The following is a 25,684-nucleotide window of genomic DNA, read 5'->3' as shown; positions in this document are numbered from 1 at the left end:
ACGGCAACCTCTGCCTCATGGGTTCAAGTGATTCTCCTGCCTCAGCCCTCCTGAGTAACTGGAACTACAGGCACCCGCCACCGTGCCTGGCTATTTTTGTATTTTTAGTAGAGACGGGGTTTCACTGTGTTGGCCAGGCTGGTCTTGAACTCCTGACCTCAGGTGATCCACCCGCCTCGGCCTCCCAAAGTGTTGGGATTACAGGCATGAGCTACTGCTCCTGGCCAACGTTTTTTAAACTATGTAGTTTTTTCTTTCTCTGGTAACAAAAAGGAATACTTGCATGAAACATTTAGGACAAATAACAGAGAAATTCAAATTACGCGTAAACCTACCTCCCAGAGATGACCAGTTAATGTTTTAGTGTAAGACATGCACACACGTGGGTGGGTTAGGCTCTGTCAGTTACAATTTTTTATGGCATATGTATATGTATTTAGTGTTCTTAAAATTAGAGATCAAACAGCATGTACTATTTTATCAGTGTCCTTTCTTCGCTAACTCACACATTACGAGCATCCTCCCTCGTTGTCAGACCCCATTCTGCAGGTGACCATGAGTGCAAAGAGCTCCATTCATAGGAGCAGACGGAATTCCCAGGGTGGCTTCTCATCAGAAGTTGGGGCGTCTTGCAGTTTCTGTGATGGGCGTGATTTCTCTGCTGAAGGTTGTAACAGAGGAGGAAGGGTGGCATTTCCCTCGTTTTATAACAAAACGAGCAAGGAGTGGAAGCCAGCTCTGAACGACTTATCCAGGACGAGAGGAAGCTGGAAATAGCAACCAGATCACTCACTCACTGCCTTGTGCTTCATTCACTTGATAAAACTAATCTCAAGATCCTCATCAGCGGAAATTATTTCCCCTAATCTCCTGGGAGTGTGCTCTAATATTTTTAAGTTTGCTTAATGGTTATTTCAATTCTGCATTTTTAAAAATTAAATTAAAAAAAAAAAAAAGAAAACTTTCCAGGCTGTTTTGGGAGACTTCCTGGATTTTTCGTCATGTGGCTGGAGGAACTCAGCCCCTCAGGCTGTTCACCTCCCCCGTGGAGAATGATCAGGCTCCCTAGGGTCCAGCTGCAGGCCAGTTTTTTCAAAAGCTGTTTGGAAATTCAAGGTCTGTTTCACCAGATGCCTCTTTTTGCAGTTTCATTAGCTCATTCAAAATATACTGTGAAAGACTAACAAGGTGTCATCCATATGGAAATTATATTAGTTAGATTCTGTTGCTTATAATTTGTGTGGTGTTGATTAGGTGCTAATTATTTGGGGGGATTGGGGGAAGTACCTTGTACTTTGGTTTGTTCAGACATTCAACTGCGTTTACTGTGCACCTAATATGAGTTACAGCCCTGGACCTAAGGAGCTCCTAAATCAAGAGGGAGAGCCAGACAAGAAAATCCACCTGACAGTGCCAGGCTACAACAGAGCGAAGCCCAGGAGGCCATGGGAGCAAGGAGGGGTCTGTGAGCAAGGAGGGGTGAGTGGGAAGCAGTGGTTCCAAGCCAGACTTGCTGCACGTCATTGAGGACCTTGGCAGGTAGCTCTGCCTCATTGGAGGGAAGGGGCAGATGTTTAGGGGAGGGGCCCTAGATTGGCGTGGAAGGAGATAGGGCATGCAGACCCTCGCGCCCTTCGGTTCATGCACACACTTAAATGCAGCAGTCAGGTTGCTGTAACACCACGGAGCTGAGCTGAGCTCTCAAGGTGATACCAGCAGCTGTGTGGGCAGGACTGGTGGGAACTCCCGGGACTGACCCTTCTCCTTTCATGCTGGAGGCCCCTCAGGGCCATCTGAGGGCAACTCCAACCCTGGGGTAGCTGATGGGATGGACACTAGTTTGCCCTTTCAGAGGAGGGAAAAAGCAGGCGTGGAATTTGCACACCCATGTTCATAGCAGCATTAGTCACAATAGCCAAAAGGTGGGAGCAGTCTAAAGTATTCACTGAGGAATGAATGGATCCACGAAAATGAGGTATACACCCTCAACGGAGTATCATTTAGCCTTGAAAAGGAAAGAAATTCTGACACACGCAGCAACACGGGTGAACCCTGGAAACCGGCTGAGTGAAACGAGCCAGTAACAGAAGGACAAACAGTGTATGCCTCCACTTCTGTGAGTGGAATCTGCTCAAGTAGTCAAATTCTTAGAGACAGAAAGCAGAATAGTCGCCACTGGGAATGAGGGCAGGGAAATGGGGAGTGCTGTTCATTAGGTGCAGAGTTTCAGTCTGGGACGATGAAGTCGTCCGGAGGTGGATGATGGTGAAGGCTGTCCAACAGTGTGAAGGCACTCAACGCCCTAAGTTGTATACTCTTAAAATGGTAAATTGATGCCATGTTATCTTTCACCATTTTAATAAAAAACAAAAAAACAGGGCATGAAGCAAAGCTGTGTCCCAGGCTAGGGTGGACGTGGAGCCTGGCAGAAAGGTCCTGCGGCCACTCCACTTCCTTCCCTCCGGAGCTCCTTGGGCCTGTTAAGCTCCTTGCTCCCTGTCCCTGTGGATGAGGCCCTGGGTGCTGGAGAAGAGCAATCAGACCTGTGTGAGTGCCCGTTTGTATTAATAGGGAACCCTGCAGAATTCTTCTAAGTGTCAGAGGTGTTTGAACCAGAGCAGCTCCTTCTTAAATAGGGGCTGAGTACAACGAGGCTGAGACCTACTCGGCTGCATTCCCAGGTGGTTAAGGCATTCTGAGTCACAGGACGAGATAGGAGGTTGCTGGACCTTGCTGATAAAACAGATTGCAGTAAAGAAGTAGGCTAAATCCCACTAAACCAAAATGGCCAGGAGAGTGACCTCTGGTCATCCTCACTGCGACACTCCCACCGGCGCCATGACAGTTTACAAATGCCATGGCAACCTCAGGAAGTTACCCTATATGGTTTAAAAAGGGCAGGCATGAATAATCCACCTCTTGTTTAGCATATCATCAAGAAATAACCATACAAATGGGCAGCCAGCAGCCCTCGGGGCTGTTCTGTGTATCGGGTAGCTATTCTTTTGTTTCTTTACTTTCTTAATAAAGTTTCTTTCACTGTATGGAATCGCCCCGAATTCTTTCTCGCACAAGATCCAAGAACCTTCTTTTGGGGTCTGGATCAGGACCCTTTTCCAGTAACATAAGTATGTATGATATGTTGTGTCCACTAGGTCCCAGCCACGTGAAGACCCGTTCTCGTGGTTACACATATGACACGGAACACCAGACATCTCACAGAGAAGCTGCCTGGTCTGTCAGCAAAGCAGTTATTTCTTATGTGAATGGTGCCGAGAGGGAAGCCCCTTCCCCCAGCTCAACCAAAGCCTTAAACCTCTCTTCCCCAGTGGGTAAAACTTTATTTCTTTGTCAAGATAACTTTCATTTGGAAATAAACTTTGAAGCAGTTTGAAGCTAAAAGAGCTTACTTTCAAACAGCAGCGAAAAACGGTGAAAGAGCCTCACTCTGGAAACAAGCTCTGGAGGCCTCATCAGAATTTGAAAGGCTGTGGGATAGATGCCCTGTTGCTTGGGATGAGAGCCTGAGGGGGTCTGAAGTGGTGTGTGTGACCTGCTGAGGCTCTCCTGAGGTTCCTTTGAAAACCTCGTGTTTCCTGGAATTGGAGCCCGCCACTGTGTGGGGTCATGGGCAGCCGGAGGGCAGGTGGCTCATGCTTGCCTGGACTTGGTGGGAGCTGCAGCCGTGTGGGAGGGGGTAGGATTGCCCAGCAGTGCCCTGTCCCTCTCAGCTCCCGCTGTTCTGGAAAGGCAGAGATGCCAAGACTGCTGTCCTTCTAAGAGCAGGACCTCAGAATGTCTAGCAGAGACGTTGTTTATCCTTATCTGCCATCCCCCGGCCATGTGGATGTACATGTTGTGTTGGAACCTCAGTTTCTCCATCTGCAAAAGGAGTCAGCATAGTAGCCATGTCCAAGGGTGTTGTGAGAATGCCAAGATATTTGTAAATCCCTTAGCAGAGGGCATGGCGCAAATTGTCTCCAAAAGGAAACATAAACATGTAACAAAGGGCCTGCCTGTTTCTAACGTGGCCTGTTGTCCTTCTTAGATCCTTCGTGCTATGCGAAGGAATGTCTGACCACACCCAGAACAGAGTCCCCTTCCATCCACACCTGCCCTCTGGCTTCTGGAGGGTTTGGTGGCAGGGTTGCTTCTGAGCTTGACGTGTTTCTGCGTTCCAGGACCACATACCCTGGCCGTCTCCAGCAGCGTGTGCATGGGCCTTGGGTCCACTGATGCCCCTTATGCTTTTTATTGGTCTCATAGCAGAAGCCAGACTGCTGGGTTTTTATGAAGCCAGGAAAATGGGCTCTTGATGACTATGAGGCATTAAATCTCAGAGCCAATTTCATAGTCACATTTCAGCCTGAGAATGAGCTTTGCACCTCGTGATTCTTGACAACTTCAGCTTCAAAGGACCTTGTGAAAGTCTACTTTGGAAAGAACAGGTTAAGACTGGTTTCCCACAGTGTTGGCTGCAAAGAAGGTTGAGGGTTGTTTTTTGTTGTTGTTGTTGTTGTTTTTGTTTTTGTCTTTGTTTTGAGACAGAGGCTTCCTCTATCTCCCAGGCTGGAGTGCGATAGTGCCATCGTGGCTCGCTACAACCTCCGCCTCCCAGGCTCCAGCGATTCTCGTGCCTTAGCCTCCTGAGTAGCTGGGAGTATAGGCGCCCGCCACCACACCCGGCTAATTTTTTGTATCTTTAGTAGAGACGGGATTTCACTATGTTGGCCAGGCTAGTCTCGAACTCCTGACCTCATGATCTGCCCGCCTTGGCCTCCCAAAGTGTTGGGATTACAGGCGTGAGCCACTGTGCCCAGCCTGTTCTTTCCTTTAGAGATTAAGTTATTGGGGAGGGGTGCTGATGGGTTTCATTAACATGTGATCTGTAGATCCAGGCCCCGTCTCCTTCATGGCCCTATCCTGGGCTGGAGTCCTCCATTCTTGTTTCCCTAACGCTCTTTATTTTATAATGAACTCTTAGTGTGTCTCCTCTCCAGATTGTTCTTAAAGGCAAGGCTTTTGCTCTAGTTATCCACGATTCCACAGCGCCTTGTAGTGGGTGCTTAGCAAATGAAGGGCGGATGACTGAAAGCATCTGTGGGTGAGTTTATAATCTGATGAGCTCTGTCCCAGAGTGATGGAGGATAAGGAGAGGCCATGTGCCTTGAGCCTTGCTGTGGTCTGCACCATTCTCATCAGCCCTGCTTATCTGTAGCCATGCTTCATGTCTTGGTAAAGCTTTACAAAGTCTGTTCTGCAATGCTCTTTTTTTCTTTTTGATAAAGTGGTATTACTACTTCTTGTGATCTTTAGGAATCTGCCCGTTTTTCAGAGCAGGACCTCATCTCTTCTTTGATGTTGCTTTGACTATCGTCTCTCTTTTTACAAGATCCCTGCCACCCTTTGATAACCCTCACATCTAACGGAGCCGCAGAGTCCACAGCTGCTCATAGCTCAGTCACCCACGACTTGCATCCTCAGAGGAACTCTGCTTCCCCATGACCCCATCAGCCTCACATCCCTGCCAAACCAGGAGGCCCAGAGCTCGCTTGCATTCCAAGCTCGGGCCTGTGAGTGTTGACCAAAGGGTTAACCTTTCTGAGCTGTGTTTCTCCTGTCTCCATACTAGGTCATGAGCCACCTAGAACAGGGACCAAACTTTACATTTCTTTTGTTTTTGTTTTAATTTGAGACAGAGTCTCGCCCAGGCTGGCGTGCGATGGCATGATCACAGCTCACTGCAGCTTCAACCTCCCAGGCTTAAGCGATCCTCCCATGTCAGCCTCCTGAGTTGATGGGACTACAGGCATGTGCCACCACCACACCTGTCTAACTTTTTGTGTATTTTTTGTAGAGATGGGATTTTGCCGTGTTGCCCGGGCTGGAAAATTTCTTTTACTTCTTTGTATCCCTGACACCTAGGACTGAATATTTATATGTGGGTGGTGATAGTGACAGTGATGACAATGACAACTTAACACAGTAGAGACAGAGTTGGATCTGAACCCTGCCCTTCCTGACCCTGTGGTTACCTTTGCTAACCCATCCTTTGCATTCTCACAGTGGGTTCTAATCTTTTCTTGGGATCATACACTCTGTTTTATATAGGAGGGGAAATGGACACTTATACACACCTTGCATCTGATTTTAGAAGGTCCACAGATCCCTAAGAGGTACAGAGATCCCAGTTTAAGGATCTTGCTCTAAAGAAGGACACCATTAAACACCCTTAGGAAAGAAAATCAGTGGTAGTCAATTGCATTTATTTTACCCTGTCACTTTCTGAAAACGTTGATTGGAAACAGTGTCTCCCCTACGCTCCCTAGTTAAGAATGTATTATTTTCGGCCGGGCGCGGTGGCTCAAGCCTGTAATCCTAGTACTTTGGGAGGCCGAGACGGGCGGATCACGAGGTCAGGAGATCGAGACCATCCTGGCTAACATGGTGAAACCCCGTCTCTACTAAAAATACAAAAAACAAGCCGGGCGAGGTGGCGGGCGCCTGTAGTCCCAGCTACTCAGGAGGCTGAGGCAGGAGAATGGCATGAACCCGGGAGGCAGAGCTTGCAGTGAGCTGAGATCCGGCCACCGCACTCCAGCCTGGGCGACAGAGCAAGACTCCGTCTCAAAAAAAAAAGAATATATTGTTTTCTACAGTAACCAAAGCTTTGGTGTGAAGGGTCCACTCAGACCTCTGACATAGACTTTTTTGAAGGTCCAATAGCAGTGGAATCCACTTACATCCACGTGAATATTCACGTGGCTTTAAGCACATCTCTCATGCTGCAGATTCACTTTGGAGATTCTTCCTGAACAGCCTGGTAATTAGAACTGTGGTGGCTAATTAGGAATACGGTGAGACAGATGAACTAATAATATATTTTCAAAAGGCTCCAAGCAAGCTGTTAAAAAATTAAACTTCCTCTGCTAAGGCCGATGGAAGCACCCTGGATATGGGGTATTGTCCTCCCTCTTGGATGACTGAAGTGCTCGTGTGTTCTCCTGAAAACTGTATCCAATTTGCAAGGATGTCTTGCGCCAAAGATTAGGGAGATGGGAGGTTGTGGAAATGGAAGTCTCAGAGCTCCAAATAGCACCTTGCTGTGTGCAGTAAGGAGGTTTCCTTTTTGTAGAGATGGAGAGACAGGTTGGATGAGATGTGACTTGTCAGCACGTGCTGGGTGATGCGCGACACTGGGGCAAAGTGTTCCGATGGGTGGCTGCGGAAGGAGCACCAGGTAGCCTGTGCTGGCGCATCTGTCTATGTGCTGAGCGGGCCCTGCTCTGGGAGGGTTTGCCCAGGTCTCTGCCTTCAAGCCTAACCTGCTGCCTGCTGCACGCAGACACCCATGGGACCTCTGTAACCCACGTCTGAAAGGAAAGGGAATGGCTCTGAAATGACAGTGTCTGGTCCCCAATCCTTGCTCTCCCCGCCATCCAGCTCTGCCCTGGGCATGTCTTTGAACCTCTCCAAAGCTTCAGTAAAAGGAAATTGAACCAGATCCATAGTTTTCAAATTGTATTATCTGGAGCTCTAAGGATCTTAGCAAGGGCTTTAGGAGATGTAAAAACAGTTCTAATCTGTTTTATATTTTGGGATTTGGTGCTTCATTATTACTGTATATTTTTTCCCAGCATACGTTTTTCTACATATGTAAACTTTATATATCATAAATATTTTAACAGCTTTACTAAGATATAATTTGCATACCAACCATTTAAAGTTACTATTCTGGCTGGGCGCAGTGGCTCATGCCTGTAATTCCAGCATTCTGGGAGGTCGAGGTGGGTGGATCGCTTGAGCTCAGGAGTTGGAGACCATCCTGGGCAACATGTCAAAACCTGTCTTTACAGAAAATACAGAAATTAGCTGGATGTGATACGGCATGTGCCTGTAGTCCCAGCTATTTGGGAGGCCGAGGTGGGAGGATCACTTGAGCCCAGGAGTCAGAGGTTGCAGTGAGCTGAGATCACACCACTGCACTCCAGCGTGGGTAATAGAGCGAGATTCTGTATAGAAAAATAAAAAATAAGCTTATTGTTAGTGGTTTTTAGTACATTCACAAACTTGTGCACTTGTCACCACTATTTAATTTTAGAACATTTTCATCACCCCCAAAAAGAAACCCCATGGTTATTGGCAGTACCTGCCCATTCCTCCCCGTCTCGGATCCCAGCTTCTGGCAACCACGAATCTACTTTCTGTCTCTATAGACTTGCCTGCTCTGGACATTTCATATAAGTAGAATCATACACGACGTGGTCTCTGGTAACTGGCTCCTTTGGTTTAACATGTTTTCAAGGGTCACGTTGTAGCGTGTATCAGTGCTTCATTCCTTCTCATGGCTGAATAATACTGCGCTTCGTTCATTCATCACATTGGGGTTTTCACATTTTCGACTTTGGTGAATGCTGCTGCTGTGAACATTGTATACTTTGTGTGGATGTATCTCTGCATTTCTCTTCGATTGTATTTAGGAGTGGGATTGTTGGTTATATGGGGTGACTCTGTGTTTAACTTTTTTTTTTCTTTTTTTGAGACAGAGTCGCCTTCTGTCCTCCAGGCTGGAGTGCAGTGGCATAATCTTGGCTCACTGCAAGCTCTGTCTCCCGGGTTCACGCCATTCTCCTGCCTCAGCCTCCTGAGTAGCTGGAAGTACAGGCGCCCGCCACCACGCCTGGCTAACCTTTTTTTGTATTTTTAGTAGAGACGGGGTTTCACCGTGTTAGCCAGGATGGTCTTGATCTCCTGACCTTGTGATCTGCCCGCTTTAGCCTCCCAGAGTGCTGGGATTAAAGGCATGAGCCTGTGGCGAGGCGCAGTGGCTCACGCCTGTAATCCCAGCACTTTGGGAGGCCAAGGAGGGCGGATCACCTGAGGTCGGGAGTTCGAGACCAGCCTGACCAACATGGAGAAATGCCGTCTCTACTAAAAATACAAAATTAGCTGGGCGTGGTGGTACATGCCTGTAATCCCAGCTACTGGAGAGGCTGAGACAGGAGAATCGCTTGAACCTGGGAGGCGGAGGTTGCGGTGAGCTGATATGGCGCCATTGCGCTCCAGCCTGGGCAACAAGAGCGAAACTCTGTCTCCAAATAAATAAATAAAGGCATGAACCACCGCGCCTGCCCTGTGTTTAAAATTTTGAGATATAATTTGTATATGTATACATGTTATACCATATATATTTAAAGTATTTTTTTAAACTGCAGTAAAATAAACTCGATAGCTTTCCATAGCAAAGCCTGACATACTGATGACTTATGCATTAATTAGCTAACTATGCATTAGTTAACTCATGGTGCCAGACTAAGTTGATTTTGTTCAGTTAAACTTCACCTGCCATGTCTATTAAATTGAACTGGGCCTTGATATGTTTAAAAATGGTTACCATAGGCACCCACTTATCTCTTTCAATGGTGATAATATCCCTACTGTACAACCAAAAACAAAAGAAACAAATTAGATTCTGAGATTGACTTTAGACTAGAAATGTCACCAAGAGCTTCTGGTTTTAGATTAGTTTGTACCTCAAAACAGCTACACTGCTCTAATAGTCATTGAGATATAAGTCAATATTATACTCTCAAGTTTATAAAATTTATGATTGTTCTAATCTGCTTTTTATTTTGGGATTTGGTGTAAGGTTTAATTTGGGAGAAAAAAGGATTCTCTCCTCAGAAGTTTGAACATCAGCATTCTGGATGATTTCTAAGGTCCGGGCTTTCGTTTTTGACCTCATTCCTGGGCTTCTGCTGGTTTGCTAAAGGTCTTGGAGTAAAAATGGTAAAATGACTACCTGGAGCTTTTTTTTTTTTTTTTCTTTGCATTGGGTCTCACTTTGTCGCCCAGGCTGGAGAGCATTGGTGCAAATACAGCTCACTGTAGCCTCTACCTCATGCGATCAAGCGATCCTCCTGCATGCGCCACCACACCAAGCTAATTTTCATAGTTTTTGTAGAAACGGGACTTTGCCATGTTGCCCAGGCTGGTCTCAAACTCCTGAGCTCAAGCCATCTGCCCACCTCGGCTTCCCAAACTGTCAGATTACAGGCATGAGCCGCCGCTCCTGGTCCCCTGGAGCTCTTAAGGTATGCCCTTGTTCCTCCTGAGCCAACTCCAGCTGCGGAGTTGTTCCTGCTGTGCTTAAGGATTTATTGAGCACCTCCTGTGTACCAGGTAATGTGCTAATCATTGAAGGGGTTTCAAAGAAAGAAATAGTTATTTGTCCTCAGGGTATCTGCAGTCAGGTTGGAGATGAATAAATGTAAAATAAAAAGAATAAAGTCAACCAATCTGCAAGTATTTAGATACGAATACTTCCAAATGTAGTAAAGATACCACATGTTGTAGGAATTCAGAAAATGTCAGGGACAGCTTCACAGAGCAGGTGGAGGAAGGTAGGATTTGGGTGGATGACGGGAGGGTGAGGCAGATTCTGAATTTTTTTTGGAACTAAGATTTGGCCACATTCGGGCATTCCTTACGCCAGCGGCCCCCAACCTTTTTGGCACCAGGGACCTGTTTCCTGGAGGACGATTTTTCCACGGACTGGGGGTCGGGGGTGGTTTCGGGATGAAGCTGTTCCACCTCAGATCATCGGGCATTAAATTCTTATAAGGAGGGGCCGGGCGCGGTGGCTCACGCCTGTAATCCCAGCACTTTGGGAGGCCGAGGCGGGTGGATCATGAGGTCAGGAGTTCAAGACCAGCCTGGCCAATATGGTGAAACCCCATCTCAACTAAAAATACAACAGTTACCTGGGAATGATAGCACGTGCCTATAGTCCCAGCTACTCCGGAGGCTGAGGCTGAGGCAGAAGAATTGCTCGAACCCGGGAGGCAGAGGTTGCAGTGAACCAAGATTGTGCCACTGCACTCCAATCTGAGCGACAGAGCGAGACTCCGTCTCAAAAAAAAAAAAAAAAGTCTTATAAGGAGCATGCAACCTAGATCCCTCTAGTGCGCAGTTCACAATAGGCTTGGTGCTTCTATGAGAATGTAATGCCCCGCTGATCTCACAGGAGGCAGAGCTCAGGCAGTAATGCTCGCTTACCCACCACTTGCCTCCTGCTGTGCAGCCCCCGTTCCTAACAGGCCATAGACCCCAGTACTGGTCCGTGACCTGGGGCTTGGGGACCCCTGCCTTACGCCATAAACCCTTTATTTGGAGGCCACCAATTTAGCTGTACCCCGTCCCCATTCAGCTTCCAGTGAAGGGAATAAACATGGGTAGCCAAGGAGAAGTAGGCATTTTTTTCAGCAGGCTTCCAGAAAGGAATCTGAGGTAATTCAGATGGACAAGGAAGAGGCATCAGCCTTTGTTTCCATCAATCGCTATTGAGTGTGGGCCACGGTTAACCTGAAAAACTCCTAGAAAATAAAGATTCACAAAGCCCCATCAATCTGAATTTGCTATAGATAATTGCATGCAGTTTCTGAGCTGTCAAAATCCACTCCTGCTGAAGGCCCTTCAGGACAGAGGAAGGTCACACTGGACACCAAGGGAGAGACTCCTGGAAGCGTTTCGCTGGCGTCCTCCCTAGAGGGGCAGCCCCCGAAAGGCCCGGTAAACACCAGCTTGATGCCAGGAGCCCCTCCGGAGCCCCTGCTGGTTCGAATGAAGTTAGCTGCATTCTCTCCTGACTGTGGAGGAAGGGATAGGAGTGCCCCTCCAGCAGGGTTTGGGTCTCCCCTGCCTTCTTCAAACCCCGCAGAGCTAGGCACAGAAGGTCCTCGTCTTGTGTTCGAAGGAAAAATAAATGCATATCTGAAAGTCTTCAGCAGGTAAAGGCATTCTTCCAAAGCACCAGTGAGCCCTCACAGTGACTGGGGAGGAAGCGAGAGGGCCCCAGCACAGACCATTGTCAGGATCGGGGCGGTTAAGAGAAGGCCCGGTCAGACCAAGTCTTGGGACTGGCTTCTGCTCAGCCTCTGTCTAAGGAGGTAACTCTGGCCCACTGCACCACACCCTTGCTCCCCCATGTAAGCCCTGCAGGTGCTCCTGGTCCTGTACTTCTTGTGTTCAGGTGTGGGACTGAAAGGTGCTATGTGTGAGCACATGTGTGTACACACACACACACACACACACTCATTGTGCTGTGATACCATCCCCAGCCCTGCCGGTTTATGTGTGGTCAGCTTGTCCACTTGGCTGTTGGGGTCTCTGTCCGGGTCCTCCTGGAGCCACGCCTGGTCCTCTGATTGTCAGCCTGTCTGTCTCCTGGCTCCTGCGAGGCTCTTTTCCTGGGGCTGGACTTTGCTGGAAGGAATTCTTCCTGTGCCTCACCCAGTCCCATGTTCTGTCCTGTCCTATTGGGCTGTGGGAAAGTGCATGTAGGAAGCCCCTCAGACCCCTGCCATGGCCTGCCTGCTCCCTGTGTTAGAGGTACTCGCTTCTCCTCTCCCAGTTAAATTCTCCCTGGCTCCCTGCGTACTCCACACCTGGTTTGGCTTCCAGGTGTGGACATGCTCCACAGTATCCTTAAACCCTGGGACCAGGTACCGCATTCCTCGCCGCCCTCCTTGCCCAGCTCAGGGAAGCCCTTTGCAGAGAACACCTGGGTTTGATTGCTTGGATCCTGACGCCCGTTCAGAACACAGGCTTGTATTAGATGCATAGGGTGAAGCTGGCCCTTTTATTTCTAGTGGTTTTCCCCTTCCAATATTCCCTTCCCACCCACATCCTGTCCTGACTGGGCCCCCACTTGTCTTCCCCACCCCCTCTACGAGTATCCAGTGTGTTCTGTAGCAAGATGAAAGCTGTTTATCTCATCAGCCGCACAAAATCTTTTCGGATCCTGAGTTTTTATTTTCAGCCAGTACCCGGTACCCGCTTCTCCTGGTTCTGCCCTTCTGTGTATTCCATGGTGTGCCCCTACAGCGGCAAGGCAGGGCCCCTCCCTCTGGGACAAGGCCAAGTATGAATTAGAATGCAGCAGTGCCACTGAGCCAGCGACCTTGGGCTGACCACCTGATGTCCTGATACCCTAAGGCTGTCCTGGGACACTGGGCAGGTACCTTCTTTTTTTTTTTTTTTTTTGAGACAGAGTCTCGCTCTGTCGCTCAGGCTGGAGTGCAGTGGCCGGATCTCAACTCACTGCAAGCTCCGCCTCCCGGGTTTACGTCATTCTCCTGCCTCAGCCTCCCAAGTAGCTGGGACTACAGGCGCCCACCACCTCGCCCAGCTAGTTTTTTGTATTTTTAGTAGAGACGGGGTTTCACCATGTTAGCCAGGATGGTCTTGATCTCCTGACCTTGTGATCTGCCCACCTCGGCCTCCCAAAGTGCTGGGATTACAGGCTTGAGCCACCGCGCCCGGCCTAAGCGCCCGGCCTAAGCAGGTACCTTCATGGTGACCAGGTGTGCCGTGTCTGCTGCTGTGTTCTGACCTTCCCTCTAGACCCTTTGTCAAAAGAGTTTGAACTTGTTTCCAGGGGAAATCACTGGCTCTTCAAGATGGGGACTGACATGAGGGAAAGTGTTTTTCAAGATTAGTCAGGGCAGCGGTGGGCAGGGTAGACTGGGGGATCTTTGGGGATGAGTTTCTGGCCAGCTATTAAATCCTGGCAACAGGTCCTGTCTGCTCTAAGTAGCCTCACACACCAAGGTAACCTCACACCTTGATTTTCCAGGATTTAGCAAGTCTGATGAGAGCCCTTGAAACAAAAGTAAACTCAGGCAAGCCAAACGCCTTTTGTATTCTCTGTAAACATTTAGAGAGTCACTTTCTTGACCCGCCTATGAAAATGTAGAAACAGACCTTATTTGAACAAGCTGATTGGCAACTCTGGTGTATTGATTTTAATTTGATTTTTGCCTTATTAATCAGCTGGAGACTTTAACACATAGCCAGATTCAAAACCACTTTCTTGGCCGGGCGCAGTGGCTCACACCAGTAATCCCAACACTTTGGGAGGCCGAGGCGGGCAAATCGCCTGAGGCCAGGAGTTCAAGACCAGCCTGGCCAACATGGTGAAACCCTGTCTCTACTAAAAATACAGAAATTATCCAGTTATGGTGGCAGATCCTGTAATCCCAGGTACTTAGGAGGCTGAGGCAGGAGAATCGCATGAACCCTGGAGGCGGAGGTTGCAGTGAGCTGAGCACTCCACCCTCCACCCTCCACCCTGCACTCCGCCACTGCACTCCACCCTTGGAGACAGAGACTCCCTCTAAAACAATAAAAGAAAAAACAGTTTCTTAGCATTTTATCTAATTTTTAAAAATCTAACCATCCCTCCTTTTCTTAAAGATAATCCTGGCCGGGCGCGGTGGCTCAAGCCTGTAATCCCAGCACTTTGGGAGGCCGGGACGGGCGGATCATGAGGTCAGGAGATCGAGACCATCCTGGCTAACACGGTGAAACCCCGTCTCTACTAAAATATACAAAAAACTAGCTGGGTGAGGTGGCGGGCGCTTGTAGTCCCAGCTACTTGGGAGGCTGAGGCAGGAGAATGGCACGAACCCGGGAGGCAGAGCTTGCAGTAAGCTGAGATGGTGCCACTGCACTCCAGCCTGGGCGACAGAGTGAGACTCCGTCTCAAAAAAGAAGATAATCCTGTCTTTCTTCCTTGACAAGAAGGAGCCCAGTGACCCCCCAGGGATTTTGAATTCCTTTGTTCTGGATTCTGGGTATGGATCTGGCTTGTTAGTTGAGGCTGGGGGAGGAGGTTTTTCTTTCAAGCCAGCTGTGTGCCCTGTGCTCAGAGGTATGGATGGCATCAAGCTGACTGGCCAAGACCAGATGCTCCTCCAGTCACCCCAGCCTGGTGACCTGGCCCGGCCAGTGTGCCACTGTAGTGTCAGACTCCTCTTGGAGTTCCTCCATGGTCTAACAAGCAGCTATTGCCAGGTGAGCAGTAAGGGCCGTGCTTACTCTCATCAGCACGTCTGCTGCTGTACAAAGTTTTAGATCTGTGGACAACAAAACTAAGCATGTGTCTAATGAATGTGACCTCAGGCTGAAGCAAAGGCCATTTTGCTTTAAGGGTCTGTGTATCTTCTATGAAGAGGTAGCAGCTGACTTTGTTTTTTGTCATCTGTGAACGCGTGTACTAGGGTGAAACAGTTTGTTTTTTAAGTGAGCGCAGTCTGATTGGGCTTCTGCTAGAGAAGCATCTGGAATCTAGGCATTAAAGTTTGCCAACTCACGAACAGTGTTATCATCACTTATTTGATGAATGTGAGGAGCGGGCTGATGGTGCTGTGGCAGTCAACAGCTTAAGACGCTGCTCGGGAAATGGAGGAAATAACAGCAGGGTAATGGAGGGGCATTTTCCTTTAAGAGAGCCTAGTATTTGAAAGCCAGCATTTCACAAATGACATACAGATGGTAGTACAATTCTTGGGTTTATTTGTTTACTTATTTATTTTTAGAGACAGTGTCTCGCTCTGTCACCCAGGCTAGAGTGCAGCAATGCGATCATCGCTCATTGCAACCTCGACCACCTGGTTTCAAGCATGCCTCAGCCTTCTGAGTAGCTCAGACTACCGGTGCATGCCACTAAGCCCAGCTGATTTTAATTCTTGGGTTTATGCATAGTTTCTCACTTTAGGGCTCCTTTAAGTAGTAGGCTTCTATAGTCAATCAGTTACAAACTACAGATTTGTACCCTACTTTTTAGGACATCTTTTCTACATGAGCTGAGCACCATTTCCAGAGCAAAAGATTGTCTGTGATGGGGGCATGGAGGGATGCAAGAAGCAGGGGATGGAGGCTTCCACCCAGAAAGTCAGAGATTCTGTAACATCTTTTAAAGGGAATTTCTAGTTGCCTCAAAGGCCAACCCTGCTTTCTAGGCTACTGTGCTCCAAGCCTTTTCTTACTGGGTCCTGACTGGGCTCCTTGAGGCTTGGTGACTACGTCAGTAAAGGAGGCTAGGACATGTAGGTTCCCAGAGTCTGTAAGGTTGAAAGGACTTCGTGCTGTCCAGCCCTGACTCCTTCCCCATAACCTGGCCGGGCGCGGTGCCCCTTGTCCTGGGGCATTGTGAAGCGGAGGAGGATTTCTGGACTCTGTTGACCAGACTGGGAATGCATGTATTAAAGAGAGAAGCCCTAGGCCGGGCGCGGTGTAATCCCAGCTCACACCTGTAATCTCAGCACTTCGGGAGGCCTAGACGGGTGGATCCCCTGAGGTCAGGAGTTCAGGACCAGCCTGGCCAACATGGAGAAACCCCATCTTTACTAAAAATACAAAAAAATTAGCTGGGTGTGGTGGTATGTACCTGTAGTCCCAGCTACTTGGGAGGCTGAGGCAGGAGAATTGCTTGAACCTGGGAGGTGGAGGTTGTGGTAAGCCAAGATCACGCCATTGCACTCCAGCCTGGCAACAAGAGCAAAGCTCCATCTGGAAAAAAAAAAAAAGAGGCCAACTAATGATTGTGTAGGAAAAACATTGAATGGAAGGTCAGGGCTCTGGGAAATGTCCAGGAATACTCACCTACCTGGTGAGGGGAATTTGTTCCTGTATTCAGCCAGCCATGACTGAGTACCTGCTGTTGGCCAAGTATGGTCCCTTCCTAGGGATACACAGGCTGTGACCGCAGGGCCGCTCCCAAGCAGCTCGCTTCTAGGGAGTTTCCGTTCTGTTTGGGAGAGGGAGATTGGTCAGTGAGAAAAAGACGTAAGTACCAAAGCAAATAATGACAAGCTTTCGGGTGTCTTGTGACTATGTTAATAAGTTGTTTGTATGCTTGGGGTTTTTTTGATCATAATAACTGTCTGGACAGCTGTGAAGTAATGATGACCTCAGCTCCTCCATCACCTGCGTAATTGAGGTATCCAAGACAGTCTCACCTCTTCCACACCCGTGAAGAGGCAACTGGGCCATCCAGTGGCCCAGCGTGCAGCCAGGAAGGGGGATACACCCATGGGGAACACTAGAGCCATTAAGGACATTGCCTTTTTTGTGAGTAGAGAGGTGGTTGGCCCAGGTGTTACCCGGGTCGTGTTCTGCTCTCAGAGCCCATGTTTTGCTCCCAGAGAACACAGAACTGGTTCTTCACACCCATGTAACGTGTACATATCATCCACCTGTTTATACTTGAAAGCCTTTTGGTCTTTTGCTGGCCTCAGTGCTCCGGCTAACCAGCTCTCTTTCCTCTTGCTTGTTGAACCTTAAAAGGTCCGCATTCAAGGATAAAGGAGACCACTTACTATGTGGAGGTTGGTTATGATCATTCCCATCCCAAAACGTAAGGTAAATAAGTGGAATGTTAGGAGAAGGTTCTCACTGCCTTTGGCCTGTGCAGAACACTGGAGCTATTTCAATGGGACTCAACTGTCCTTCTCACTAGAATCCCCGGGAGTGTCTCAAACCCCGTTTATCCGGCCACACCCAGACCGGTACATCAGAATCTCAAGGTGGGCTCAGGCTTGGGTGACTTTGTTGTTCCCTGGGGATTCTGATGTGCAGACACATTGAGAGCATAGAGTAGAGATAGAGTAGGATCTATCCTACTTTCTCATTTCATACTGGAAGCAGACTGAGGCCAAGGGTCACCTTCCACGTCCTTGGACGTGGGCTGGTCCTAACTCTCTGGCCAGAGCTTTCCCCGTGGTGCCCACTGCCTCACGTTGTCCTTCAGGCTGAGCTGCTGCCCCAGGTGACTGCATGGGGATTGGCCTTGACCAGCTTGCCCCACCACACCCCAAGATGACCCTGCTGCACCCTCACTGGTCGGCAGGGACAGCAGCGGGACCCTCACCTGTCTCCCAGTGCATTCTTCAGGGCACTCTGCTTACCAGGCTCGGGAGAGAGGAGCCCACCTCCAACAGAGCTGAGGAAGGTCTGCTGGACACAGCTCCGGACACAGCGCCACTTTGCCTCACTCTCCGCGGTCCCCAGAGTCGCTGCAGACCAGGATGACGACAGAGCATTAGTGAGGAGGGCCTTCGGGATGGTCAGGCCTCTGGGCCTGTGTCCCCTCGTCAGTTTGGATGGTTCTCTGTTCCTGGCCTGGAAATAGGTCCAATGACCCTTTTGTGCGTAAAAGGCACTTCGGAAATGCGGGCCCTCGGGGGGCCTGCCTCTCCCTGTCCTTTGTCACTCCAGCCTTGGGTTCTTCTGTGTACTTTTTTCCCCCTATCTTCTTCCTCAAGTGACCTTTCCTTAAGCTTTCAGTGTAAGTGGACTTATTCTAACAGTACCCTTGTGACCAGCCCTGCGTCCCAGGAATATACAGTGATTTGCACCCACAAAGAAACCCTTATCCCTTCATGATGAGTGGATTAATTTGGTCCACGTAGGATTATCCAGCTGTGCAATCATGTTGTCGTGGATTATGATGACTTCTTGCAGCATTCCAAGGATGTTGTAAAGCAGGCGTGGGTGCTTTCAGGAGGCTGCCTTACGCATGAGCATTAAGCATGAACTCCAAAGTGTGTCCTGTGTGGAAGGATCTAACTTGTAACTGTCAGACAAGTCGGGGAGCCCTGAGTGTATGTTCAATCTGGAGACTAGACATACACACTTCCATGCGATGATGTCAGTGCATAATACTTTTGCTTTGAGCCCTGCCAGTCTCTTACTGCATGTCTGCTTGGTCAGTAAGGTGGCCTGTTATTTTGGTCCGAGGCTAAGTATTCTTTGTCAGTCATTAAAATATGCAAAGACCTCTCCTTGTTAACTCTATAATGATAAGGAGTTTGCATAGTAATGGACTTAATTTATGAGGGAAATTACAGAGTGAAAAGTGGCTGTTTAAGATTGGCTGCCTGCCCTGAGGCTTTTTGTTTAATGCAGGCTTTCTGGGGTTAGAAGGTGAGGGAGAAGACACTACGAGCGCTGCTGACTGACACTACCGGTTCACAGGGGAACAGGTCCTCATCCCAGGCTGGAAGGGCAGGCATCCTTTGCTGTTCGGTGGTACTGTAGGATGGTTGCTTTACAGTCACTGGTGGTAGTTCCAAGTTCTCTGGTAGTTCCAAGAACATACTGGTTGGTTCCATTCACAAAGAAGGGAAGTACATCTGCTGAAGTTGGGCATTTGGGCTGTGGATTTTTTCCCCTTTAAGGAGTCCTGATCAGAAGTGCCCATGCATGCCCTTGCATGCCTGCGCGCGCGCGCGTGTATGTGTAGGTCCGTCTGAGTTCAGACTGCTGTGATAAAGTACCAAAGACTGGATGGCTTATAAACAATAGAAATGTATTTTCTCGGCCGGGCGTGATGGCTCATGCCTTTAATCCCAGCACTTTGGGAGGCCGAGGGAGGTGGATCTCTTGAGACCAGCAGTTTGACATGAGCCTGGCCAATGTGGCGAAACCCCGTCTCTGCTAAAAATACAAAAATTAGCTGGGTTTGGTGGTGCACACCTGTAGTCCCAGCTGCTTGGGAGGCTGAGGCACAAGAATTGCTTGAGCCTGGGAGGCCGAGGTTGCAGTGAGCCAAGATTACACCGTTGCGTTCCATCCTGATGACAGAGCGAGACTATGTCTCAGAAAAAAATAAATACATAAAAGGTAAAGAAATGTATTTCTCACAGGTGTGAAGGCTAGAAGGTCACGATCTGGGTGTGAGCATGGTTGGGGTCAGATGAGGGCTCTTCCAGTTACAGATGACCAACTTGTAGTGTCCTCACATGGCAGAAAAGTAGCTAGAGAGGTCTCCAGGGTCCCCTTTACAAGAGCACTAATCCCATTCATGAGGGCTCCATGACAAATCTCTTCCCACAGGCCCCACTGCCTCGTACCGTCGCAGGGGGGGTTATGATTTCAACACATGAATTTTGAGGGGACACAGACATTTAAGCTGTAATAATGTGTGTGTGTGTGTGAATTCACACCTGTTCAGCACCTGAGGGGAATTACCGAATGTGCTGGCTTTTTAGAAAAACCCTTATAACTGTAAAGAAAGGTGTATTCTCATCTGGTTCTTTTCCAAATGAGCCCTTCTCGTTTCTGGTGCAGGAAGAGGTGGCTACGGCTTTGTGAAAGGGGAGTTACGGAGTCGTGTGCTTTTGTGGATGGGCCTGATTTTCTAGGGTGAAACACTCTGGTCTGGATGTTGGAGGAGTCTGCGCTTCCCGTCAGGGCCTTCTGTGCTCACTCTGGGACTCAGCCGGGGTGTTCTCCACACCACAGCCCTGAAGGACGCAGGGGCTTCAGGGATTGTTAATGGAGCTTCTTGGTGGCTGTCCCATTGGTCCCCACGTGACTCTGAGCCCCTGAGGACAGGAGGCAAGCCTGCTTCAGCTGTGTGTTCCCGAGAGGGCTCACGGTCACATTGTTGAGTGAGTGGGGGTGGATGCGTGGAGAGGGGAACCTGCCTGGCTGGGCTCTGGACTCTGCGAGAGCCTGAGTGGCATCCGTGCTGCCCAAAGAGCCCACCCAGGGCCTCCCCGGGGCTCCTTAGGGTACCTGAAGGAGGGCAGCCTTCAGCCCTTCGCCTGCGCAATCATCTCAGTTGCGTGGGTGCAGATTGAACAGAACATCAATTGCCTATTTGCTGGTTACCTGAAAGTGCTGTTCTACAAAGGAAGGCTCAAAGTATGACAGAATGTGTCGAGATTCTCAGGATCCGAAGCCTATACATTTATTTCTGCCTGTGGAAGTTACCGCTAATGACAATTTAGATGTGCATACTTAATTTAAGTAAATACTTCAGTGAGTGTTTTACTTGGGATTTAAAAGCTCAGAACATCATGCAGAGATAAACAGAGTAAATCTTTTAATCACTGCCTTCTGTCTGTAGGGAGACCTGAGAGCAGTGCAAGGAGACCTGGGGGGCACTAATTTTATAGGTGGCCAACACATCAGTGAGTGTGACTTGTGCTTCTCGGTGCACCCCTTTGTGTACACGCGCAGAGTTAGTTGTGCTTTGAAGTGGGTGTAGGTGTGGAAGGAACCCGTACACATTTCGGGTGGGCTCAGGCACAAGGCATTTTGGGGTGACCCTGCCACTGACTGGGCCTTGAGTGGGGGCCAGAGCTAGGACACTCAGCCTGCTCCTGGTCAGCTGAGCTGGGGTGCAGGTCAGGGTGCAGCTTCAGTGAAGGAAACTGGAGTGTCAGTCAAAAGCCCAGTAGCTCCTGTTCATCAAGAACTGCCGTGGGCCTGGGACTTTACATGTGTCCCTTTCTTAGTTAATTGCTGTTTCCCATTTCATAGATGAACAAACTGAGGCTCAAGGATTAAGGAACTTCCTTTCTTTTCTTTTCTTTTTTTTTTTCCTGAGACAGAGTTTCACTCTTGTTATCCAGGTTGGAGTGCAGTGGCTCGATTTCAGCTCATTGCAACCTCTGCCTCCCAGGTTCAAGCGATTCTCCTGCCTCAGCCTCTCGAGTAGCTGGGATTATAAGCATGTGCCACCATACCTGGCTAATTTTGTATTTTCAGTAGAGATGGGTCACCATGTAGGCCAGGCTGGTCTCAAACTCCTGACCTCAGGTGATCCACCCGCCTCGGCCTCCCAGAGTGCTGGGATTACAGGCATGAGCCACCGTGCCCGGCCGGATTAAGGAGCTTTCGCAGACCCTGAAGCCTTTGGACCCCAGGATTGCAATTTGAGTGTCTGACTCTAGCCGCTAGGTGTTCTGTGTAGAATTACACCACCCTTTGGATGGGTAACATTGGGTTTCCGGTGCTGAGATCTGCAATGGGCAGAGTCTGCCCCAGTCCAGCCTGGGACTCAGCACCTGGAGAGAGGCTAGGCCTGCTGCTCACCTGCCTGCTTTCCTAGGATTAACTGGGATTTCAGAGGGCTATGCCTCAACCCATAGCACAGACACTGCAGAGCTCCAGCTGCAGGTGCCGTCACAGGGGCCTCGGCGAGCTCTGTCCCCCTGCAGAGCTCCAGCTGCAGGTGCCGTCACCGGGGCCTCGGCAAGCTCTGTCCCCTGAGTTACAGTGCTCCACGGGGAAGTCCCGTCACTCATGAATTGGCTACCTGTCAGATCAGTTCCCCACCTCCTCAGCTTGCCTCTGCACTGCTCTCAGGTAAGACCAGTGCCGCCTCCACAGCTCTGGCTGACTCTTGGAAATCTGGCAATATGGAAATGGAAATTCACTGTTAGTTAATTGCAGAGTGAAACCACAGTTGCTGCAGAAAGTCTGGTATGTCATGAACACAGAGGGCGATGGGTGTACACATGGATGAGTGCGAAGCTGAGAGTGTGCTATGTTCTACTATTTTACAGTTGGAAAAGAGACAAGGAGGCTGTATGACGAGTTTTGTTTGTTTGTTTGTTTGTTTGTTTGAGACGAAGTCTCTTTCTGTCGCCAGGCTGGAGTCCAGTGGTGCGATCTCGGCTCACTGCAACCTCCGCCTCCCGGGTTCAGGCCATTCTCCTGCCTCAGCCTCCCAAGTAGCTGGGACTACAGGTGCCCGCCACCACGCCCGGCTAATTTTTCTATTTTTAGTAAAGACGGGGTTTCACCATGTTGGGCAGGATGGTCCTGAATTCCTGACCTCAGGTGATCAGCCTGCCTCAGCCTACCAACGTGCTGGGATTACAGGCTTGAGCCACCGTGCCCGGCCACAAGTATTTTTTTTTTTAAAAGGATTTGAGTATCAAAAAATTAAGGAAGATGGAAAATTGATGAAGCTGTGGAATCGTTTCCTACAAAAAGGACCTTTCTGATTGTCTTATAAAAGCCAAACAAGCCAAAGGTATCAGAGTAGTTGGTCAGAAAAAGTACACACAAAATTAAAAACAAAGACAAAACAAAAAAAAAACATCACAAAGTCGTTTCTTTGTTCATTAGGACAAATTAGAACGTGGTTATGACTGCATGTTCCTAGGCTATGTTTCGCCAAATGTAATAAAACATAGACTTATCTTCATATTTTTAGTTCCATTTTAAGGAACAACCCTGTCAAACATTTTCTATCCATCCTGCTCCACCAAATCGTTTACTATCAAATGACAGTCTTCGTTCAACTGGATTTATTGAAAGTCACCCCACCCTACCCTGCTCCCCGTACCTGATCTTCTTAGTTAACTAGGACTTGTTCTTATTTCAGCCTGGCAACAGAAACTGGTAGATTGGGGAGGTTTTAGCAGGCAGTTTGCAATTCCTTAGCAGCCCAGAAGAGTTAATGTTTTGCATAATCATGCCACGTATTTATTCTTTCTACCCAGTCTGTGAGATACTCTCCCAAAGGAATAATTTCTTTCTTGTTTCTAGTTGGTTTTGAAATCATGGCCATCCAGGGAGCGTAACCTTTTTATTGCATCCTAATGATTTTGAAGTTGTTTTTAATAGGGTTTTAGATTTAATATTTATCAGTTACCTGATTCAAATCACTGATAGTGGAATACTTCACAGTATTAGCTAATGCCTTAGAAAAGCTGCACACAGCGCTCAAGTTATTCTATATATTATAAGAGGCACCTTGTCTTTGTGTGTGTGTGTGTGTCCTTGGGGAAAATGGCAGCATCAAAAGGATCAGTCACTTCCTTAATCATCACAAAGAGGCCCTCTAACCAGGAGAGTGCCCAGGATTCAGCTGGTAAGGTGGGCCTGGCGCGCAGGGCGGGAACATGGCAGCCTCCTAGAGGCAGCTTTTGTCTGATCTTTTCTTAATGGACTTCATGTTTTTGTTTTAGGGCAGTTTTAGATTTACAGAGATGTCTGATGAGTTCTGCAATGCAGTTTTAACTCCCAGATTTGCTCCTTCTTTCTGCAGACGGCGCCTCATCTCCCAGAGATCCTCCTTGGAGACCCTGGAAGATATTGAGGAGAACGCCCCTCTCCGGAGGTAATTTTCTGTTTCACTTGTGTGTATGTAAACAGTACACCATGACAGCCAGAGATTGATTTTGGTTTGTTAAGTTCTTGATCTATGGAATTAAATTTAAAAATAACCATCTGAATCCCACAGACTATGGGACATCTCCTAGTGTCCAACCCACCTCTGAAGACCATTAGAACTAGACAACATTAAGTCCAATTACGTGATGGAATAGCCCAGTTTTCGTGGAATTTGGGTGCTTCTCTTTCTGTGGCTTCTCTTCATTTTGTAAACTGTTGCTTAATGGAGCAAGAGCCCAGCATTTATCCTTGCCCATTCCCCAGGTGCAGTCACACAGTGGTACAGTCCTGGACTTCTTTCTCAGCAGGAGGGACAACGAGAACTCCTCAGGAGGTGACCACGATGTTGCTCCCTGGCTAGTTGCTAGGACGCCCAATTAGGATAGTTGTGAGTGCTCTCTGGGGTCTGAAAGTGTTCTTTCTCCCTTGGGATTAGAAAAGTGCTTGCAAGGCATCTTTTTGGGTGACAGCCGTCGCTGAGCTGTGCTGTGCTGTGCTGTGCCCGTGACTGGCAGGTTCCTCTCTAACCCAGTCAGGCCCTCATGGAGGAGAGTGCACTCAGGTCCTGCACCCCCTTCCATCCTCCCTGCAGCCCTGAGCTGGGTGGGGCAGCATGTGGGAGTGAGCCAGAAAGATGGGGCGCAGGGGCTTCCCGGGGACCACAGGGAGGGCATCGGGAGGACGTGAGCTCCTGTGGACTTGCATCAACTCCTCCTTGAGCCCGCATCTGCACCCTCCATGCCTTGGCCAGGCCAGGACTTGGGAGCGCCTGGCTCCTCCTTCTGAGCCTGGCAGGGTGCTGCTGTTGGGGACAGCCTCCCCCTGGATCTGGCTCCTTCCCCACCTGAAGCTTCACTCCCAGAGTAGAGCTCATGTCCACGGGCTCCGCCTGCATGAAGAGCAGAGGGCAGAGTGAGCACAGACAGCTTGGGGTCACAGGGGAAGTGTCCAGCGACTGTGAATTTTGTCACTGACATCATCCCAAACAGAAAGGGCTGAACAGTCCGATCTTCACTTGTGGAGTCTTTTTCAAAGCGTGCGTAACTTCCAGGAGCCTCTTACGATGTGCGGTATGTGGCTGTGTGGCAGACGTGGCCTGGGCACGAGTGTTACTGTGTGAGGAGCCATGAAGTGGAAGAAAGCCATTTCCCTGCAGGAGTCATACGGACAGCTACACTGAAAGTCCCACGAGGGAGCTGGCCTCGGTCCACATACGCAGCGAGCATGGAGGAGAGGTGTTCGCAGGCGCACTGAGTGGCTTTGGTGTTAGAGTGAGTGACCTCACAATCTGACCGAGGTTCTCCCTCACTCCTGCCACAAATGGGAAAATCCATGAATAACGTTGAGAAGCCCCTGGAGTTTTGAGAGGTTGCTAAAAGCCATGGTCCTTGGAACAGCATGGTCACTGCGAGTCGAAGGAAGCCAGGCGACTCAGGGTACGGGCTCAAAGGGCTCTTCCCTCTTCAGGAATTCCCGGGCAGGGCTCTCCAGCCTCGGGATGCAGTGTCCTTGAGTCTCAAGGTGTCGAGGAGAGGCCGGAGGAGGACCTGGGTTCTGTGTTCCTGGTTGGTGCCCTGTCACCCCTCTTCACGGAATCCACCCAGACTGGCCCTCAGCCTTGTGGTAGCACAAATGAGTGCAGTAAAAATGCTTGTCGGCCTCAACTGTGACTTCCACCAGCTCTCAGAGAATACTGCACTGAACCTCAAATCTTGTTGTTATAAAATTTTAAGAATGTCAGAAATCAAAAGATTTTTGGAAATCAAGTGTTTATTCCACTAAGGGACATTTTTTTTTAGTTTAAAAAAGTTCTCAGCCAGGTGCGGTGGCTCCCACCTGTAATCCCAGCACTTGGGGAGGTGGAGGCAAGAAGATCGCTTAGTTCAGGAGTTCAAGACGAGCCTGGGCAATGTAGTGAGACCCC

The 25,684-nt window shown here is 49.0% G+C and overlaps 1 protein-coding gene across 1 annotated transcript in view; it reads left to right on the top strand.

The window, feature by feature from the left end:
* The window catches only part of CABLES1 (Cdk5 and Abl enzyme substrate 1), a 126,963-nt gene that overhangs the window by 33,705 nt on the left and 67,574 nt on the right, over positions 1-25,684 (top strand). Inside the window, exon 2 of the mRNA XM_023207795.2 lies at positions 23,636-23,707. The gene's annotated coding sequence lies outside the window, so the exon portion shown is untranslated. The remainder of the gene's footprint in view (positions 1-23,635; positions 23,708-25,684) is intronic.

The sequence above is a fragment of the Piliocolobus tephrosceles genome, chromosome 18 (genome assembly GCF_002776525.5).
Source record: "Piliocolobus tephrosceles isolate RC106 chromosome 18, ASM277652v3, whole genome shotgun sequence".
In the NCBI taxonomy this organism is placed as follows: Eukaryota; Metazoa; Chordata; class Mammalia; order Primates; family Cercopithecidae; genus Piliocolobus; species Piliocolobus tephrosceles.
This window is presented reverse-complemented; position numbering and strand designations above follow the sequence as displayed.